The sequence below is a fragment of the Phascolarctos cinereus genome, unplaced genomic scaffold (assembly GCF_003287225.1).
Source record: "Phascolarctos cinereus isolate Bilbo 61053 unplaced genomic scaffold, phaCin_HiC Scaffold_4;HRSCAF=312, whole genome shotgun sequence".
Taxonomy (NCBI): Eukaryota; Metazoa; Chordata; class Mammalia; order Diprotodontia; family Phascolarctidae; genus Phascolarctos; species Phascolarctos cinereus.
The window spans coordinates 621,841,724-621,861,483 of NW_027555847.1; positions in this window are offsets into that span (position 1 = coordinate 621,841,724).

A 19,760-nucleotide genomic window follows, 5' to 3' on the forward strand; every position below is an offset into this window, starting at 1 on the left:
AGAACCAGGAGAATGTTATACACAGTAAAAGCAATATTGTACAATGAAGAACTGTGAATGAGTTAGCTGTTCTCAGAAATACAATGATCCAAGAAAATCCCAAAGCATTAATGATGAAACACACCATCTGCCTCCAGAGAAAGAAGTGATATTGTTTTAATGCAGACTGAGGCATACTATTTTTCACTTTCATTCTTTTTCTTTTGAGTCTTCTTGTACAAAATGACTAATATAAAAATGTTTTTCATGATTACACATGTATAATCTATATCTGTTTTCTTACTGTCTCAGGAAGAGGGGAGGGACAGTAGGGAGGGAAAGATATAATTTGGAACTCAAAACAAAAAACAAATGTTTAAAAACTTGTTTTAACATGTGATTGGGGGAAAATGTATTTAAAGAATGGGATTTCTATTTCTGAACCATATATTAATGTACAAGAATTATAGTTCCTCATTTAGGGTTCAAGTGCATATAACTAAGGCTGAGAATAATATATTTATCTGGGGAGTTGAGGAGTCCACTCTAGCGTACACACACACACACACACACACATACACTCTACTAGTACCTTCCCTCTGATTTACCTTCCATTTACCCAATATAATTCTTGTATGTACATAGCTGTTGACTTGTTGTCTATCCCATTAGAATGTAAGCGCCTTGAGGGCAGGCACTGGTTTTGTCTTTATTTTCATCTCCAGCATTTAGCACAATATTTGAGACGTAATAAACACAGGTATTATTACAGCCCTAGGAAGAGGAGCAGTAATGACATGCATGACTTCATATCTCTATAAGACAACATGTAAAGAATGAGGAATAAAAAAGGCACGTGAAAGATTTTAATGTAAGGAAGTGGGATCAATGATTAGCTATCACTAAAATCTGGAGGAGAGTAGCCAGGTAGTGCAATGGACAGTGTGCCAGGCCTGCAGTCAGGAACACTCATCTGCCTGGGTTCAAATCTGGCCTCAGACACTCTGGACGAGTCACTTCACCCTGATTGCCTCAGTTTCCTCATCTGTAAAATGAGCTGTAGAAGGCAGTGGCAAACCACTACAGTATCTTTGCCAAGACAACCCCAAATGGGTTCACGAAGAGTCAGACGTGGTTGAAAAATGGCTCAACAACAACAAAACTTGGTGGGAAAAGACTCACAATTGGAATATCACAATTGAAGGGGATCCCTTATTCAGAGGTGACAGATTAGATTAGGGGGCTACATAGTAACACTATATGTCAAAAATATATCCATGTAGATATTCTAGAACTAAAAATGGAGATCATTTAGGTGAGGATGAATGGAGGGAGAAAGAGAAGTGAGATAGTGGTGAGAATATAGTATATGCAGCCTGGCCAGAGGTAGGAACTAGATAGTGAATCCCAGAAGATCACAAAACTGGCACATAGGCAGCAAGCATATAGAAGTAATGTGTGTGGGGCTTTGGTTATCAAGACTTCTGCTGGAATTCTCTATCTCCTTAAAGCAGACCAGATGAGAAATTTTAAACTTTACTCATTGATAATTTCATTGTTCAAAAGATAAAAGAAGCTACAAATGAAGATACTTTTCTAGATCTACGAAGGACAAGTATGACCAGAAGAGTTGTTAGACTAATCATGTCTTAAGAGTGGGGGATAACAATAATATCCAGGAAAGGGAAAAAGAATCAGAGGAAGAGCCCCCTGGTATAGGTTTTCTACAGAGGATTTAGGGAAAGACATGAACAAGAATCATTGGCACAGAATGAGAAGTAGAGACTATGGCAAAGGCTACTCATAACATTGAGGTTGTGTATCCACTGAAAAAGCATTTGGGTTTCACCCAGAATCAGAGGATCCACCAAAGGATCTGGATTCACATGGACCCTGACCCAAGGGCTCATTTCTCCATCTTGGAGTAAAATTCCAATGAAATACATTGAGATGAGTCATTATTTTTCTATTATAACCAATTCTATAACCAATTATTAAATTAGGATTAAAGAGTTTTTTTCCTTTCTATTTCCTCATTCAGGGACCAGCTCTTGTAGGTCATTCAGCCAACCTCTGAAAGACAAGGCTGACAGAGATTGGTCGAATCCTTGGGTACATACTCCATGATCTTGGGTAGACCTTACTTTTGTTTATCACATAAATAGAATCTAATGTAGGTGCATTCAAGCCCTAAATCATTGAGCCCATGCCCTTGTACCTCTCCATTGCAGTCTAGGGGAACTCAGCTCATGAAGGAGAAAATCAACCAGAGTGGTCTAGGTAGAGATGGATTCCTTTGTCCAGATTGCTGGAGGCAGCTGAATCTCATGATCAAGTCATGTTCTCAGTGGAAGGAGCTAAAAACTATTAGCCCACCTCCACATTAATATATTCACCCCCTTATTAATTGTTCACCAATCAGGATTGATTTTCACCTTCAGGGGCACACCCTTTTCCCGAAGGTATTTAAGTATTCGTTGATCTCCACATTGGGATCTTTGGCTGTTGACAGACTAATGGTCATTAATTTATTGATTATCATCTAGCCTAATTAATAAATTGATTATTAATTACCCAGAAACTCTGTCTCTCAGGATTTTCATTCATCACAATATTAAGATGGCATGATACAGTGGAAAGAGCACTTGCTCTGGAATGAAAGGCACTGGGTTCAAGTCCTATATTTGTCACTATCTGTATAACCTAAGGCAAGTCACTTAATCTCTCTAAACCTCAGTTTCCACATCTGTAAAATTAAGAGGGTGGACCAGAGAGCCTCTAGATTCCCTCCAGCTCCATATATATGAGCTTGTGACCTGAATCAAGTCAGAAAAAGTAAGGAAAGTTGGATTATCAAAATAGGACCTTTGGGACACTTAGGAGAAAGTGACTGCCCATATTATAATTCATTACAGCTAAAAAGGAGAATCCTGAGTACAGCCTGAATCACACCTTAGGCACTGAGAGAATGGACTTCAAAAAGTTCAAAGAATAGACAGGCAAGATCCCATGCCCTGAAACTGTTCAGTGGAAGTCAGTTCATAGGGGATGAGGGGCTCTCAAGGAGAAAATCCCAGTGATGCAATATAATTCTGATGAAGAAGAAGAAGAGGAACTAAATAATAACTCATGTTTATATAAGTGCTTTAAAGTTTGAAAAGCACTTTCTTCATAACCCTGTGTAATAGGTAATATAAGTATTGTTGTCCTCAATTACTGATGAGAAAACAGGCTCTGAGAGGTAGTGACCACAGTGAACACATAGTTAGTGTCTATGGTAAGATTTGAACCCAGATGTCCTTTTTCTAAATCTAACACTCTATTAAATTACATGAACTTGCCTTCCCAAAGAGATGGATATGAATGCACAAAGAATATGTCAACCAACTTGGATTTTTTAAAAACATATATAAGGGGCAGCTAGGTAGTGCGGTGGATAGAGCACCAGCCCTGAAGTCAGGAGGACCTGAGTTCAAATCCGGCCTCAGACCAAACACTTGACACTTACTATCTGTGTGACACTAGGCAAGTCACTTAACCCCAATTGCCTAAAAAAAAAATACATAAAAACATATATAGAAGAAGGAAACAAGGAAGGGCAACTGAATCATAGAAGAGACCTTAGTGACCATTAAATCCAAACCAGATGCAAAAGAAATTCCTGCTATAGCATAGGAAGATGCCTTTGGAGATATCCAACAATACATAGGATACTCCAAGAATTATTACAAATTACTATTGCTTCCAGAAAGATGGATGGTAAAATGTTCATGAGTTCAAAAAATTTACATACCCAATAAGTAGTCATCCAACCTCTTCTTGAAGACTCCCAAGGCAGAGGAACCTATTCCACTTTTGGACAGCTCTAATTGTTTGGAAATTGTTCTTGAAATCAATCCTAATTTTTGCCTCTTTGTAACTTCCACCAGTGGTTACTTGATTCTGTCCTCTGGGACCAAAGAGACAAATCTAATTCTCCCTCCAAATGACAGTCCCTTAATTACTTAAAGATAACTGTCATAACCCCTGTGAGTCATCTCTTCTCCACACTAAACATGCCGAGTCCCTTCAACCAATGTGATTGAATACAGAGGAGAGTGCTACAATCCAAGACAATAAATCTAGGAACACTAATGCCTAAAGCTTGGTAATACAGCAATGAATAATACAGGAAGTAGCTAAGGTTTCAAGGATGAAACTCACTTTTAAGTATAATTGGTATTATTACCATTTCCTCCATCACTTTCTTAAGTCTCAACAATTAAAACAATAAATCAATTCTTGATTTGTAGCTTTTGCTAATTTGCAAGGTGTAAATGCTCGCAGGGAAAATTTAACAGTTAGTTTTTGAAATCCAATTCAAGCTGAGTCCAGCACACCCCTAAGGTACACAGAGGTTAAGTGACTTGCCCAGGAACACATACCCAGTGAGCATCAAAGGAAAGATTTGAACCCAAGTCTTTCTGACTCCAAATCCAGGACCCTACTACTATTACCACGCTGCCTCCAACAGATAATTAAGACAATTTTAAGAGGTTTTTATCTATGATGGGTGTAAAAGGAAAATCAAAGAGATAAAAGGAATGCTAAGATTAATCAATGATGTAAAGAAGGCTAAACTACCCAATTAGTATTTTACATATGTTTTCTTTCCCAAGAACAATTTTATTTTTTTCATGTAAAATATTTCCATAATATTCATTTTGTACAAGAAGACTCAAGAAAGAAAGGAAGAAAGGAAAAAGAAAGAAAGAGAAAAACAGTATGCTGTATTCAGACATCAGTTTCAAGAACAATTTTAGACTGGAAGGTATAGCAAAATATTGGCTAATAGAGAGTTGAACTCCAAGAAAGTTAAAGAGATAGGATAAGAGAGCACCTACCTGCCCTAAAGTCAATAGACTTGAATGAACTACGTTCCTGGGGACCGATAGATGTGATCACAGAGCTACCATCAATGAGCCTCAAAAAAGATCAAGGCACCTGGGGAAAAGGCTGCAAGCCTGAAGACAAGCAAATAGAGTCCCAATTTTTTCAAAGGGGAAGAAGTTGGATTCTTTAAGCCAGGCTGATAAGCTCAACTTCTCCTGCTGTTCCAATTCTAGCATATGTTATTAAAGGTTTGTTAATACTATTTATTAAAGGATTTAGACAGGGAAGCAGTGACCACCACAAGGCAGTTCAAAATTATCCAAAACAAGTTGAGCAAGAATAACTTCATTTTCTTTTAGACAGAGTTACTAGACTCATGAGAAATCTATAGACATAGCATGCCTGACTATCAGCCAGACATTTGACAAAACTCTCTAGCTGTATCATCTTAGGCAAGATTAAGTGGATTTGAAAACCTGTTGAATGGTGAGAACCAAAGAGTCGTTGATTAATAGAACAATGTCAACCCAGAGGGAGGTCTCTAGTGGAGGGCCCATATATCTGTCCTTGGCCCTATTCTATAGGATATTTTTGTCACAAACCTGGACAAAGAGAAAAATGACACTTTAATGAAATTTTCAGGTAACAAAGATCATAGATTTATGGAAGAGACTTTAGAAGAAATTTAGTACAAATCCCTTTTTAGAGATTAAAAATAAAAACCTGCAGCCTAAAGAGAGTAAATGACTTCATTACAGCTACTGAGGTAGTAAATAGCAGAAGTAAGATCTGACTCTTAAGGCCAGAATCAATTGCTGCTCTACCCACTGGGCAACAGTGCCTGCCACAAAGCTGGACAGGACAGCCAACACATTACAGAACAGACTTAAGATCCAAAAGCACTGACATTGGTGAAAACGATTTGTTGCTGATGCTGCTGTGATTTAGTCATTTCAGTTGTGTTCAATGCTTTGTGACCCAGTTGAGGTTTTCTTGGTAAAGATACTGGCCATTTCCTTCTTCAGCTCGTTTTGCAGATGAAGACATTGAGGCAAACCGGGTTAAGTACTTGATCAGGGTCACCCAGGTAGTAAGTGTCTGAGGCCAGGTTTGAACTCAGATCTTCCAGACTCCAAGCCCAGGGCTCTATCCACTGAGCCAGTTAGAATGATACCTACTATGTGGCAGACACTGCACTAAGCATTTTATAAATATTATCTCCTTTGATCCTCTCAATAACCCTCCAAGGTCGGTGCTATTATTATTCCCATTTTACAGTTGAGAAAACTGAGGCAAACAGATTAAGTGACTTGCCCAGGGTCGCAGAGCTAGTAAGTGACTGAAGTAATAGGTGAACTCAGGTCTTCCTAATTCAAGACCCTCCAGTAGATGACAACCAAAGGGCTGTACCCACAGTACTACTTCATGAATACAAGTTCAAAATTACTTAGGAGAACTATGTCATCCAAAAATGTAGATGCAGTGTTAGGCTACGTTAACAGGAGTTTTAAATCCAGGATGAGGGAGGTAAAAGATGGATGGATAGATAGATGGATGGATGAATGGATGAGGGAAGGAGGGAATGAAAATCACCTGTTAAAAGCTTACTATGCACAAAGAGCTGGGCTTTTAAAGTCATGCTCTGCCCTCCTCTGGTCAGATCACATCTGAAATACTGTTTCAGGTCTAAGCATCACATTTTAGGAAGGACGTTGGCAAGAGAGCTACAATCTAGAGGAGGACAACTAGGATGATTAAGTGACATGAAACCATGCCACCTAGGGATCGATAGAAGGAGCTAAGGATGTCCCAACTGGAGAAGAGACTTAGGCAAGACATGGCAGCTCACTTCAAGTATTTAAAGAGCGTCCTGCAAAGGAAGAACTAGACTTGATGCACTTTGCCCCCAGTGGGCAATGGATGGAAGCTGTGGAGAGGAAGATTTCGGCTCAAAATAGGAGAAGTGGGATAATGAGCTTGTCAGCAAGAAGAATTAGCTTCCTTTAAAGGTTCTCAATTATTCAAGGTCTGTAAGGAGAAGCCAGCTGTCAAATACATTTGAGAGGGAATTACTACTAAGGTACAGACTGGATAAAAATGATGATGATGACAACAATGATGACAACTATGAAGACTCTGAAAGAGTGACACTGACAATTTTGTGCAGCTCTGCCTCACTTAAATCCAATTCACTTACAAGTTGAGACATTAGGCCATAATGTCATTGGTCCTCTTTGAAAGGAAGGACAAACAAAAGCAACTGTGTAATCTTGAATAAATCTAAATTTCTGCCACCTTCAGTCTCCGTAGCTGTAAATAAAATGAGGAAATAGGAAACACCTATTTCCCAGGGTAGTTGTGAGACGAGGGTTGTGCAGGTTACAGAGTTGTTACTGCAATCAAAGTCTCTTGACTCCCAAGTCTAGTGTTTTGGGTTTGTTTTTTCCTTAAAGCATTTCCCTCATTAGTATGTGATTGGATGTAAAGTTAAGAGAGGACCCTTATTTCCACTGCCTCAGATGGGTCTTAGCTCGACACTAGAACCACAAAGGGTCACGATGAAAATGTATTTGAAGTCCACAAAGGGTCCGTGTACTTGCAGCATTTCAGAAAAGAGATCCAGAGTCAGCCAAAAAGCACAATGCATCCAGCCAGGAAGCCAGGCAATTCATCAGGAATGGAAGACAGCTCCCCCTGGGAACGGAGCAGTCAAGTCCTCACCACCCACCCAGAGAATGACATCATGGGGTAGAATGAGTCCTCAGCAAGAAAGTGCCAAGAGGCATCAGAGCAAAACTGCAGAAGAAAAAGACTGAAAGGCAGATGTTTTCTCGAATATGAATTGTAGCCTTCCTGGACAGAAAAACCAAGATCTGAGACCACCTCCACCCCCAACTACAACTGTCATTCACATTTATACAACACTTAACATAGTGAAAACCAGAGGAGAGGCATCTGTAAAGTAGTGGAGTGAGGACTGGATTTGGAGTCTATAGAAGACCTTCGATCAAGTCCTGGCTCCACCCCAAACTTCTGAAACATTGGACAAATCACTTCATCTCCTGAGTCTCAGTTTCCCAATCTGTAAAATGGGAATGATGACAGGGCATGGTTGGTAAGACTGTCTGATTTGGAATCAGAGGTTGTTGTGGCTTTTCACCACTTTTCAATCATGTCTGATTCTTCATGACCCTATTTGGGGGTTTTCTTGGCAAAGACACTGGAGTGGTTTGCCATTTTCTTTTCCAGCTCATTTTACAGCTGAGGAAACTGAAGCAAACAAGGTAATGTGACCTGCCCAGGGTCACATAATGTCTAAGGCCAGACCTAAGTACAAATCCTGGCTCTACCACTTCCTTAGGCAAGTTATTTTGCCTCTATGGACGTTAACTTCTTCATCTGTAAAATGAGAGGGTTGGACTCCATGACCCTTAAAGTCCCTTCCAGATCTACCTATTCAGCTCCATGGATAGAGCACAGTGCCTTAGATGCTTATGAGCTGTGTGACCCTGGACAAGTCACTTAACTTCTGTCTGCCTCAGTTTCCTCATATGTGAGACTCTACTAGGTCTTTGGGCAGCTAGATAGTGCAGTGGATAGAACAGCAGACCTGGAGTCAGGGACACTCATCTTCCTGAGTTCAAATCTGGCCTCAGGCTCTTACTAGCTTTGTGACCTGGGGCAAGTCACTTAATCCTGTTTGCCTCCATTTCTTCATCTGTAAAATGAGCTGGAGAAGGAAATGACAAGCCATTCCAGTATCTTTATAAAATACAAACAGAGTCATGAAGAATTGGATGTGACTGAAAGTCATGGAAAAAAAATTAGGAATAATAATGGGCCATATCTCTCAGGCTGGTTATGAGGATTAAACCTCTTATTTAGCACAGTGCCTGACATACAGTAAGCCCTACATAAATGCTAGTTGTTATATTATTATTAATTACCTAATCCAACTACCTCCTAGGATTGTTTTCATTATCTAATGAGACAATGTCTATAGGGTACTTTGTAAGCAATAAAGAGAAGCAGTGAATTATAGTGGATAGAAAGGTGGGCCTTGGAGTCAGGAGGGTCTAGATTCAAATCCTGGTCCTGATGAATGCTTTGGACAAAACATACAACTCTCAGTACCCAGGCAACTTCCCAAAACAATAAGTAACAGACGAGTTTCTGATTTTTATCCTAGAAAGTTCCCCACAACAATAAAATCACAAGTGTAGACCTCCTAAGGAAAAAAAAGCCACAAAACACTGTACAGATGTCAACTAGTAGAATTATTTCAGAAAACCAGCCGTTATTTTAAAAAAAAAAGTCTTTGGTTATCGCTGGTATCTGGTTATCCTGGCTGCCTGTCCCTCAGCCTGAATAAGATAACACCTGTCCTTCCTCCCTTTATTTCCAAGCTCCATTTTGCTTTTCATTAAATTACTTTCTCTCTCATTGAATGTAACAGAGAACCCCCTCTCCCCATCTGTCAGACTGGACCATCTTCCATGGAGCTGGGGAACTTCCATGGAGCTCTTGGAGCCCTTTCTGTGGGGCATGTGCCTGGTCTGGCCCCTTGCTGCAGGTCATAATACTTTGAAGTGATGGAACAACTCCATATTGGTGGTCCCGGCAACCAGGGCCCGTTGTGGTGAAGATGACTGGTCAGAGTCAGGAAGAAATACCCCCTTCAGTAAATTATAAGAAGAGCTGTTAAATCGTGGATCCACCTTCTTTGGAGTGTGACTCTGTGGCAGTTCTCCCTTGATTTCCTCCCAGGCAGAGAGGAAGAGAAGCCAAAGGGAAGACAGCCTGAATCCCAAAGAGTTATACCCCAAAGAGGATAGAACCTCTCCACTGTTTTTACTATAACCTATCATAGTGGAGTTGATTCCCGTAAGCCCCCCTTCCCAAAGATCCCAGATGAGCACCCAAGGTGTTGTTACCTTTGACCCAAGAGTTGTCCCATCACACACGTTTCCATGAAAAGAATGAATCATGTTTAGATTAGAGAAAAGAAGGCTTGGGGGAGGGGGACACATGGCATGGGGGGAAGGTGGGACACTGAAGATATCTTCAAGTATTTAAAGGTGGTTACCTGGATATAGCATTACACCAGATCTGCCTGGCCCCAGAGTGCAGAATGAGGCTGCAATGTGGGTGGAAGTTCCAGGGAAGGTAGATTTTGTCTTGACCTGGTAAAAAACTTCCTAACAATTAGAATTGCCCAAAATTGGAATGGGCTACTGTGTAAGGAAATGGGTCCTCCATCACTAGAGGCGTACAAGGGGAAGCAATACAACCATTCACCTCTTTTGGCCTAAATGATTTCTAAGGTCCTTCTAGCTCTGATTCCTATGACATTCAAGTGATAGAGTAGAAAGAACACTAGACTTTGCAGCCAGAAGATGCATAGATTTCACCAGGTGTGTGATCTTTGGCCAAAAGGAAGCCTGGTTCAATAAAAAGAGCTTTGGAATCAGAGGACCTGGGTTCAAATCCTGCCTCTGATGCCTACCAGTGTGACCCTGGGTAACTCACTCAACTTCCTTAGACTTCAGTTTCCCCAAACATAAAATGCAGAAGTTGGAGCAGGTCAGAAGTTCTTAACCTGTTTTGTGTCATGGCATCCTTTGGCAGACTGGTGAAGCCTATGGGCACACCCCTTCCGAGAATGAGATTTTTAAATAATTCAAATAGAATATATGTGACTATAAAGGAAATCAGTTATAATGGAATGATTACCAAATTTTTTTTTTAAAAAACCACCTGGACCCCAGGCTAAGAAGCCCTGAAAAAAATATTACTGAAGCTGCATCCAGTTCTCAATTTATGATCCTACAAGTCACTGAGTGTCTGTTTCCTTATCTGTAACATGGGCATAGGAACGTTTGTACTATGCACACATTTTGAGGTGGTTGTGAGGGAGGGACTTTGTAGATATCAAAGTGCTAAATGTGAATTTTGATTGCTGAAACCTCATGAGATATCTTGGGGTTTATGGGCTAGATATCTTTCCTAAGGACCATGCCTTAAACCCAAATCACTCTGGCTCTCATTGATTGGCTGACAATAGGTCGTCCCCCCACCACCCAAGCCCTACCTGGTCATTGTTTGGGCCCTGAAGGCTCAAGAGCGAATGTAAATAGCAACTGTTTCCATTTGGGGTGTTTTGGGTTTGGGTTGGTTTTTTGTTTGTTTTTTGGCCAGAAACCCTGAGGGTCTTCCCCTCTCAGATTGATTTTTTTTTAAACTAGGTAAAAGAGGCCATTCCTTACCTCATTTCTTACCTAGCCTTAATCATTGAATGAGCATTGCCTCAGTCAAACTGAGACCTGGGAAGGATCTTAGCTTAAAAAGTCCAAGGTCTCCCACTGTATTGGGGCCATCTCCAATCATCCTGATCTATATCTTGCCACTGAGCCAAGACGGCTCCTAAGGAGAGAGTGAGGCTGGTCACTTTGCACAGCCCTCCCTCACTTAAATCCAATTTACTTGCAAGTCATGGCATCACCTTCCTGATGTCATCGTCCTCTTCAAGAACAAAAGGAAAGCCACAAAAACTAGAGAGATTTAGAGATATATCTGTATATAGACACAGATATGCTTATTTCCTTCTCCTTCCCTGTTAATTAGCTGTTGTAACTCTGGAAAAATTGCTTCTCCTATGGACCTCTATTTCCTCACCAATAAAATGAGGGGATCAGCTTCACTTATGCCTAATGTCCCTTCCAGTTCTAAATCAATGACTGTGATTCCATTCCCTTTCTGTACGCATTTGGAGGATGTGAGACCCAAAAAGACCCAGTCATTCTCGACACTTCCCCTGCACTTGGCTTTTGGTCATTTACACTGACAGCTTGGGGAAAATCTCATAATAGACTCGGAACCACTCATGCTCCAGAATAGGGGGAGCAGGGCCAGAAGATGGACTGGCTTCTTTTCAATTAAATCAATCAGTTCACAACAGAAATAAACAGAGGTCAGTCAGCCTGTTCTTCCTCTGTGCTCCCAGTAGATGGAACAGCTTTTATCTCCACGTAAGTCAACATAATTTCGCTTCCTAGATTCTGTCTTCCCCTGGGCAGACAGAACCTCTATCGCCCTTGGCTCAGCAGACAGACGGGCCAGGTCTCACTAATCCTAGCACCGTGTTCTTTCAAATGGAAAGTCCAAAGCCGCAGAGGGCTCATGGTAAAGAAAACACGAAATCTCCTCAGTGTTTGGTCCAGGAAGACTGAGCTCAGGAGCTCAAGCTAACTAGTTCTTTCATTATGAATGCTGACACTCCCTGGAGTTCTTGAGATAAGGAGAGAAGGTTCTGCTAGGGAAAAAATAAAAATAGACAAAACTGAAGCTTTATACCTTGAAATCTTAGAACTACTATCCACTTGCCCCCTTGGCTTCATCTCCTGATCCTACCTCACCTTACCCAATCTCCTCCAATTCCTAAGCCCAATCCTATATCTACTCCCTTTTCCAGTGTTTGTCTGCATTAGGAGACAGTTTTGAAATATTGACCTTCTCTAGAGCCAGGTGGTGGCACAATGGAGTTAGGAAAACCTGAATTCAAATCAAGCCTCAGACATATAGTAGCTCTGTGTCCCTGGGCAAGTTACTTAACTTCTGTCTGCCTCAGTTTTCTTTTCTCCACTGTAAAATGGGGATAATAACACCTACCTTCCAGAGGTGTTATGAGGATTAAGTGAAATAATATTTGTAAAGTGCTTAGCACAGTGTCTGGCACACCACAGGCACTTAATAAATTTGTGTATCCTTCCTTCTTCACCTCAAAGTGTCCTTTGGTATAGTAATAATATTGCACCCCCATTGGGTGTCTGTCAGCCCCATGGAAAAGGTGCGAAAAGTGAGTTTTACTAGTTGGGCAGAGGAAAGGGGAAAAGGGAAGAAAATAATCTGTGCTTCCCTTCAGTTGACAGGAGACAACAAGGTGCAGGACCCCCTACAATGGCCTCCAGGCTTTTTTTGACCATACACGCCTATCAGTAAAAAATTTCTGAGTATGCCTGCCCAATATAGGAATATTTACACATCTACAATTCGTATGTGCATATGCTACAAATAATTGTATTTATGATGTAACTCACACAAAATAGAAATTTTAAAAGTGTAAGATAAAGATGAAACATTTGATCCTAAAGCCAGCAGGGAATCTCTGAGTCAGATCTGTACTTCAAGAATGTCATTTGGCAGCTGTTCAAAGAACTAATGGGAAAGGAGAGAAGCTGAACGCAGGGAGAGCAATTAGGAGGCCGCTGCATTGATTTAAGCATAAGATGATGAGGGCGGGCACTACGGTGATGATTGTGCGAGTAGAAACAAGGAGACCAATGAAGGAGGTGTTGTACAGGTCAGAATGACAGGATTTGGCAACTCATTGAATATGTAGAATGAGGGGGGAGGAGTCAAAGATGACAGCCAGGTACCGAACCCAGGACACTGGACGAGTGAGGACGCCTTGGACCAGGGAACCCTAGGGAAATTCCAAAGAGAGGTGAATTTAGAGGAAAAGTAATATAATGAGATAATCTGTGTAGAATGAATACTTACCTTACACATCTGCTCATCCTGTGCTGTTCCTTCTGTCCGGCTGAAAACAACAAAGGTGGGGGAGAGGGGTGCTTTTTCTCAATGACCACTGAGGGAGTTTTAAAGAAATGAAAGCCAGCGACCACCAGAAGCAAGAAAGCCCTTGAAGATAGGGCCTGAGTGAGGGGCTAAAGGGTCCCAATCCCTACATTCCTATGTTACATTTTCAAGATTTTCCCTGATACCAATTAAAGAAAAGACGGTTCCCTACCCCTACCAATTCAAAGAAGTTCTAGGTATTTCTCGGTTCACAGCAGGTACAGGTGGAGGCAGAATTCTGTTTTGGCCAGGAATCAGGCCCCGTGAGTTTTGGCCTTGCTGTCACTGATCAGCTCCAGGACTCGTCAACAAGCAATCACAACTTCACAAAACTTAGGTGAAAACCAAGTTTATTATAAGAGAAATGAACATGCACGTGGAATCCAGAGTTCAATCCATACAGAAGTTTGCATTTTTCTAACAGCAGGACAGAAGGAGGACGAGATACCAGGAAGGGGTGTGGCATGGGAGAGGAAAAGGTGCAGTAAAGGTGGGGAAAGGACAAAACTCTTCCCAAAGGGGAGGAGCAGGGTGATGGCAAAAAGCTGTGTTCTTTTACCTTGGGAGCTGCTGGACTGAAAAGACAGGATGGTCTGCTTATCTCCACGGGGTCCCAGACACACAAGCAATTTCTCAGCCTAGTACAGACTGACTGGTAGCCACCTTGGCTCCCAAGGACACACAGGGAGTCCACTTTGGGATGCAAACAACAAATTATGTCAGCTGGTGGCAGAGAGGGTCGTCCTTGACATATTCAGTGCTTTGCGCATGCTCTGGGTTCCGTGTTTCTGGCAAATATCGCAACTCAAAAAAACAAGCTCAGGGGACCCTTTAAAATTCCTTAACAGACTTTACAGGGGCTTTGGAATCATGAAAAGTCATAGTTGAAGGGGGCCTTCAAAATTATCTAGCTCAACTTCATTATGCAGAGGAAGAAACTGAGGCCCAGAGAATCTATGGGACTCACCCAAGGTCACAGAGTCAGCAGGACTAGGACTCAAATCGGCCGTACCGACTATGCCCACACATCTTAGCAGCAGCAATGTGACTCAGTGAACAGGGGGCTGGGCCTGGAGTCTGGAAGATGTGAGTTAAAATCTATCCTCAGATATTTACTAGTTGTGTGACCCTGGACAAGTCACTAAACCTCAGTTTCCTCAACTATAAAATGGGGATAATAATAGCACCGGCTTCCCAGAGCTATTTTTAGGATTAAGTGAGATACTGGTAGAGTGCTTAGCACAGTGCCTGGTATATTGCTATGTAAATACTATCATTATTACCAGAATACAGATCAGTGAGAGTGAGCTCAATTCCAAAAAACAATTCTAATGTAGATTATTAATGGAATGGTTTATGAGCCCTTAGGAAGGAAACAGGTAATCAGTGTCAACTAATACGGCTCAGTGGGAGCAAACTCTATGGGATTAACCTCATTTCCTTTTTTGATAGGGATACTAGGCTAGTATATTAGGAAAATAATAACAATAATAAAGTAATAATAGCAGCTAGCATTTATAAAGTACTTTAAGCACTTTGCAGAGCATGCTACAAATCACATTTTACCTCATTTTGTCTTCACAACAACCCTGGAAATTATTATCCCCATTTAATAGATAAGTAAACTGAGGCAGAAAGCAGTTACATGACTTACCCAGGGTCACACAGCTCTTAAGTATCTGAGGCTGGATCTGAACTCAGGTCTTCCTGACTCTAGGTCTGGAGTCCTATCCAATGGCTAAATCCAAATAGTGTATCTGAATTGCAGCAAGGATTCTGACAAAATCATGATATCCTTGTGGGCAAGATGAAGGCACTGTGGCACTAGATAATAGTAGAGTCTGATTAGGAACTAGTTGAGTCTTGAGATTCACAACATGCTGCTGTCATCTTCAAGAAACATCCCTAGTGGAGGCCATAGGCTCTGTCTTGAGCTCTGTTCAACAACTTCGTAACTGACTGGGATGAAACTTACGGAAGTTGCTGATGACATGAAGCTGCAAAGGACAGTCAGTATTCCTGGAGGACAAAGTCAGTACCCAGAATGGTTTCAACACCCTGGAATCGTGAGCAACTTAGTATAATGAATGTAACAGGGAGAAATGTGAAGTCCTCAATTTAGTTGGAAAAAACAACTGCACAAATAAAGTATGGAAGAGATGTGACTAGAAATTCAATTCGATGCAGCAAACATGAACCACCTACCACACGTAAAGCACCTTGGGAACCTTCCCCCAATTTGCAGCTATAACCTCCCATCTGTGTGGTCTACCCCATTAGAATGTGAGGTCCCTGGGAGCTGGGACTACCTTAGTTCTAGTCTCCCCAGTGCTTACCACAGTGCTCTGCATATAGTAAATACTTAATAAATGCTTTATTCATTCATTTATTATTCTGTACTAGAGTGCTAGAAATCCCTGCTGTCAATAAACACACGTTCAATGGGGAGGGTAGAAGGACAGAAAGGGAGGAGGGAGATGCAACATACACAAGGGTAAATGGATAGAAGGCAATTTGAGGAAGCAAAGAGCAATTGGATCAGAGAAGGCTTCACAGAGGAGGTGGCATTGTTCAGTTGTTTCAATCGTATCTGACTCTTTGTGACCCTATTTGGGGTTTTCTTGGCAGAGATACTAGGCTGGTTTGCCATTTCCTTCTCCAGCTCATTTTACAGGATGAAGTGACTTTGCCCAGGGTCACACAGCTAGTCTGAGGCCAGATTTGAATTCAAGAAAATTAGTCTTCTTGATACCAGTCCTAGCACTCTATCCACTGCACCACCTAGCTGCCCACAGAGGAGGTGAGGCCTGTGCTAAGGCTTGACAAGGATAAAAGGAATGTGAAAAAGACCTGAAAATTCCAGTAGATCACAAGCTTATTGGAAGTCACTGGTGTGGTGTGCCAGTTCCCCAAAAAACATGTTGTAATCAGGCTGCCTCAGTAAAAACATAGTGCCTAATTTGTGCCATCCCCCTAACTCCATATCTAAGAGAGTTTAAGGTCAAGGAAGAAAGGAAAGAAATAGGCATTTATTAAGCACCTACTATGTGCCAGGCTAAGTATACATGCTAAGTGCTTTACAAATACTATTTCATTTGGTCCTCATAACAACCCTGGGAAATAGGTGTTATTAGTATCCCCATTTTACAATTGAGGAAACCAAGGCAAACAGAAGTTCAGTGATTTATCCAAGGTTATACAACTAGTTAAGTGTTTGAAGTTGAATTTGAATTCAGGTTTCCTGTCTCCAGGTGCAGCCCTCTCTCCACTGGGCCACCTAACTGCCTCAAAACCCTGCCAGGTCAAAGACTGAGTAGAATGTATGGCACTCTCATCATTGACTGAATCCTTCCCGCTATGGGAGTAAGGGGAAAGGAACAACCGAGAAGCTTTGGGACAAGCGAAGGTCAGGACTTGGAGGGCCAAGGGCAGGAAGTCATGGCTGAAGACTCCAAACCAGGAGGATGAGGTTCAAGAAAAGACTCTTGATAGACCTATACATGGTCCAGTCTTCAGGCTACAAGCATTTAATATCCAGCCACAAGAACTCGAGGTAGACAAAAGCAAGGTCTCACTACATCTTGCTACAGCAAGACTTCCAGCTTCCAGCTCCCGCTAAATTCTCTTCAACCATTGAGCTCCTGTTGGCATGGCCATTCAAGTTGGTCACATAGTGTATATGTGGTGATGGACGCCACTCTCAGGAGGTATTCCAAAACCATGAGAACCAAACTTGGCACAATGTCATTGATGAAAAGCCTCTGGGGCATGAAGGCTATGTGTGTGCTCCCTAGGTTATAGGAGGAATCTGCTTGCTTCCTGTTCCTCCATCAGTACTGGGGGGTTTATGTAGGCACAACAGTCATGGGCACCCATGCCATCGTGTGTCTGGAGGAATAAGAATCGGTGGATAGGTTTGGCTACAAAGAGTTGTAGCCATTGGGCTTACCACTGGGCTCACTCCTGAAATAGGACGTGGCCGCTTCCTCCCTCCACAGCATGGAGATTCTGTCCAAACCTGTTTGGTGTCCTACTTGTAAAAACTTCTTATGGATGTTTTGATTTTAATCTCGAGTCCTCCAGACCTCTTTGGCTACATGTAAAGTATCTTGTAAGTTCATCTGGGCCACCTCCAGTTCTATCCCTGGACTGATATTTGGAAGTGGTGAATGAAGAGAATTTTCATTTAAGTATTCAGTGTGGAAGAGTGGATCATATTATAGCAGAGCCCCACAGTGGGCAGAAGGGTAAACCAGTTATCCTGGTGGTATGAGGTGTAACAGTGGAAGAGTTCTTTCAGTGTTCATATAGCTTCTTTTGACTGCCCCCCCCCAGAGCACTGATATCCCAGAGGCAGTCCAGTGATTGGTCTCATACTTGTCATTTCTCAGTCCTCCACCAATCTGTGCCCCTTCACCACCCCTAAGGTACAGTCACCAAGATGCCTCAGTTCCATAGCCTACCTTTCCCCTCCAACCTCCATGGAGATTCAGGCCATTATTTCTCCTCATCAGACTATCTGTGACACTACAGGGCCCCCCTTCCCCACCCTGCCCCAACTGTTTTCACCCAGGTGAAAGAATTCCTAGTTACAGCTCTGGCCATCAGATTGGGAATGATAAGCCATCCTTCAGATGACCTTAACCTTAAGGGCAGTGGACCAAGCAGATTGAATTTTTTTTTCACAGATTTGGGGAAGGGACATGGAGTCTGATCCATGCTCCAGTGTCTTTGGTAAATGGGGTGGGGAGGTAATCATCCAGGTAGAAAATTTACTTGAGAAATAATGATGCCATCAGGTGCTGAGGGAAGCCGGTGCAGGAGCTGAAGTGAGCCATTTTCAAGAGAGCATTCCATGCACTGCATGATAGAGTGGCCCCCTGAAGAAGGTTGCAACTCAGTGGTGAAGCTGACTGCTCAGCCCACTCAGCAGGACTGCTCAGCGTAGGTACGTAGGTAAGAGTGGTCATGACAGACCCAGTGGGTTCCTAATGGGCTCTTGTACTGGAGAGTGCACTTCAAAAGGCCAAACATATTAATAAACATAGTACCTGAGACAGGGTCACCAGAATTCTTACACCTTGAAGTAAAGGGTCATGAGTTGCCTTCCATTCTCTCCTTCTATCATGGCATAAAGTCCAAATGTTCAATATACCCTCATCAGAAGGGGATAGAAATAAACTCAACCCCTGATGGGAGCATCCCGGAGCTCCATCATGCTCCTTCCTGCTTCAGTTGACCACTGGTTGAGCCCCATAATACGTATCTGACACCTCTCGCACCTGAACCAGCTTAATGAGATCTAACAAAGGTGGTACAGCTGCACAATTCTCTAGAAGAAAAATCCAGAATATCAATTGCAAAGTGGTTAGAAATGGGACAAGGTATAGAGTCTAGGTCTTGTGACACGGTAATTGTTTTCACCGATTGTGATGGTCCAGAACATGTTATAGAAACTTTTAGCTGGCCAAACACATGAAATCTGCTTCTATTTTATCTCACACTGGCTGAATTTTCCAGTTTGCTGGCAGTGCACCAGGTTTTTATGATCTGACTAGACTACTGCAGGGTGCTGTTGCCCCTAGATGAGGGCACCAAGCCCCCAGTAACACCTTCAAGACTAGTAGCTCTTTTTACCAAATCATGTCGTTTTTTCTGCTTTAAGTCCATATGGGTTCCATGAAAAAATATTCCCAAGACTGAAATACCATGGGAGAGGTAATGGCTTAGAGTAGTATCATCCCTCCTGCCATACCCAGCAGGAGACTTCAATACTATATAGCAAGTTTTCATGATTCCAGAAATGTCGGTACCGGAACAAAGGTGAGTTGAGTTTTTTTCCTAATTCCTCGAATGTGTTTGGTTTTGTTTTTTTTTTTTTTAGCAACAGAGGTCCAGAGAAAAGCCATTAGATGCTAGAGAAGATGGGTGCAAAAGGGTCTGAGATCATGCCATACCTTAATGGTGTTGAAGACCCAATAGTCATGTCTTGGACTTAGCTCCCCCTTCTTTTTTCTTGAGGAAGAGCAAAGGAGATCAGTAAATGTACAGATGATCATCAGACAAGGCCATTTGGCCTGATTTTCTTCAGATATTCCTGGAGCATTTTCTTCTTGGGCTTGGTCAGGGAATAAATTACACTTGAGAGGCTGAGGAAGCCCAGTATGAATGGGTCACAAAATTTAAGGATTAAGGGTGAGAAAGGAGATCAGTACCTCCTATTCAACAGCATTGAAAGGGTCCTGGGAACTGAGGTAACAGTACAGACAGCA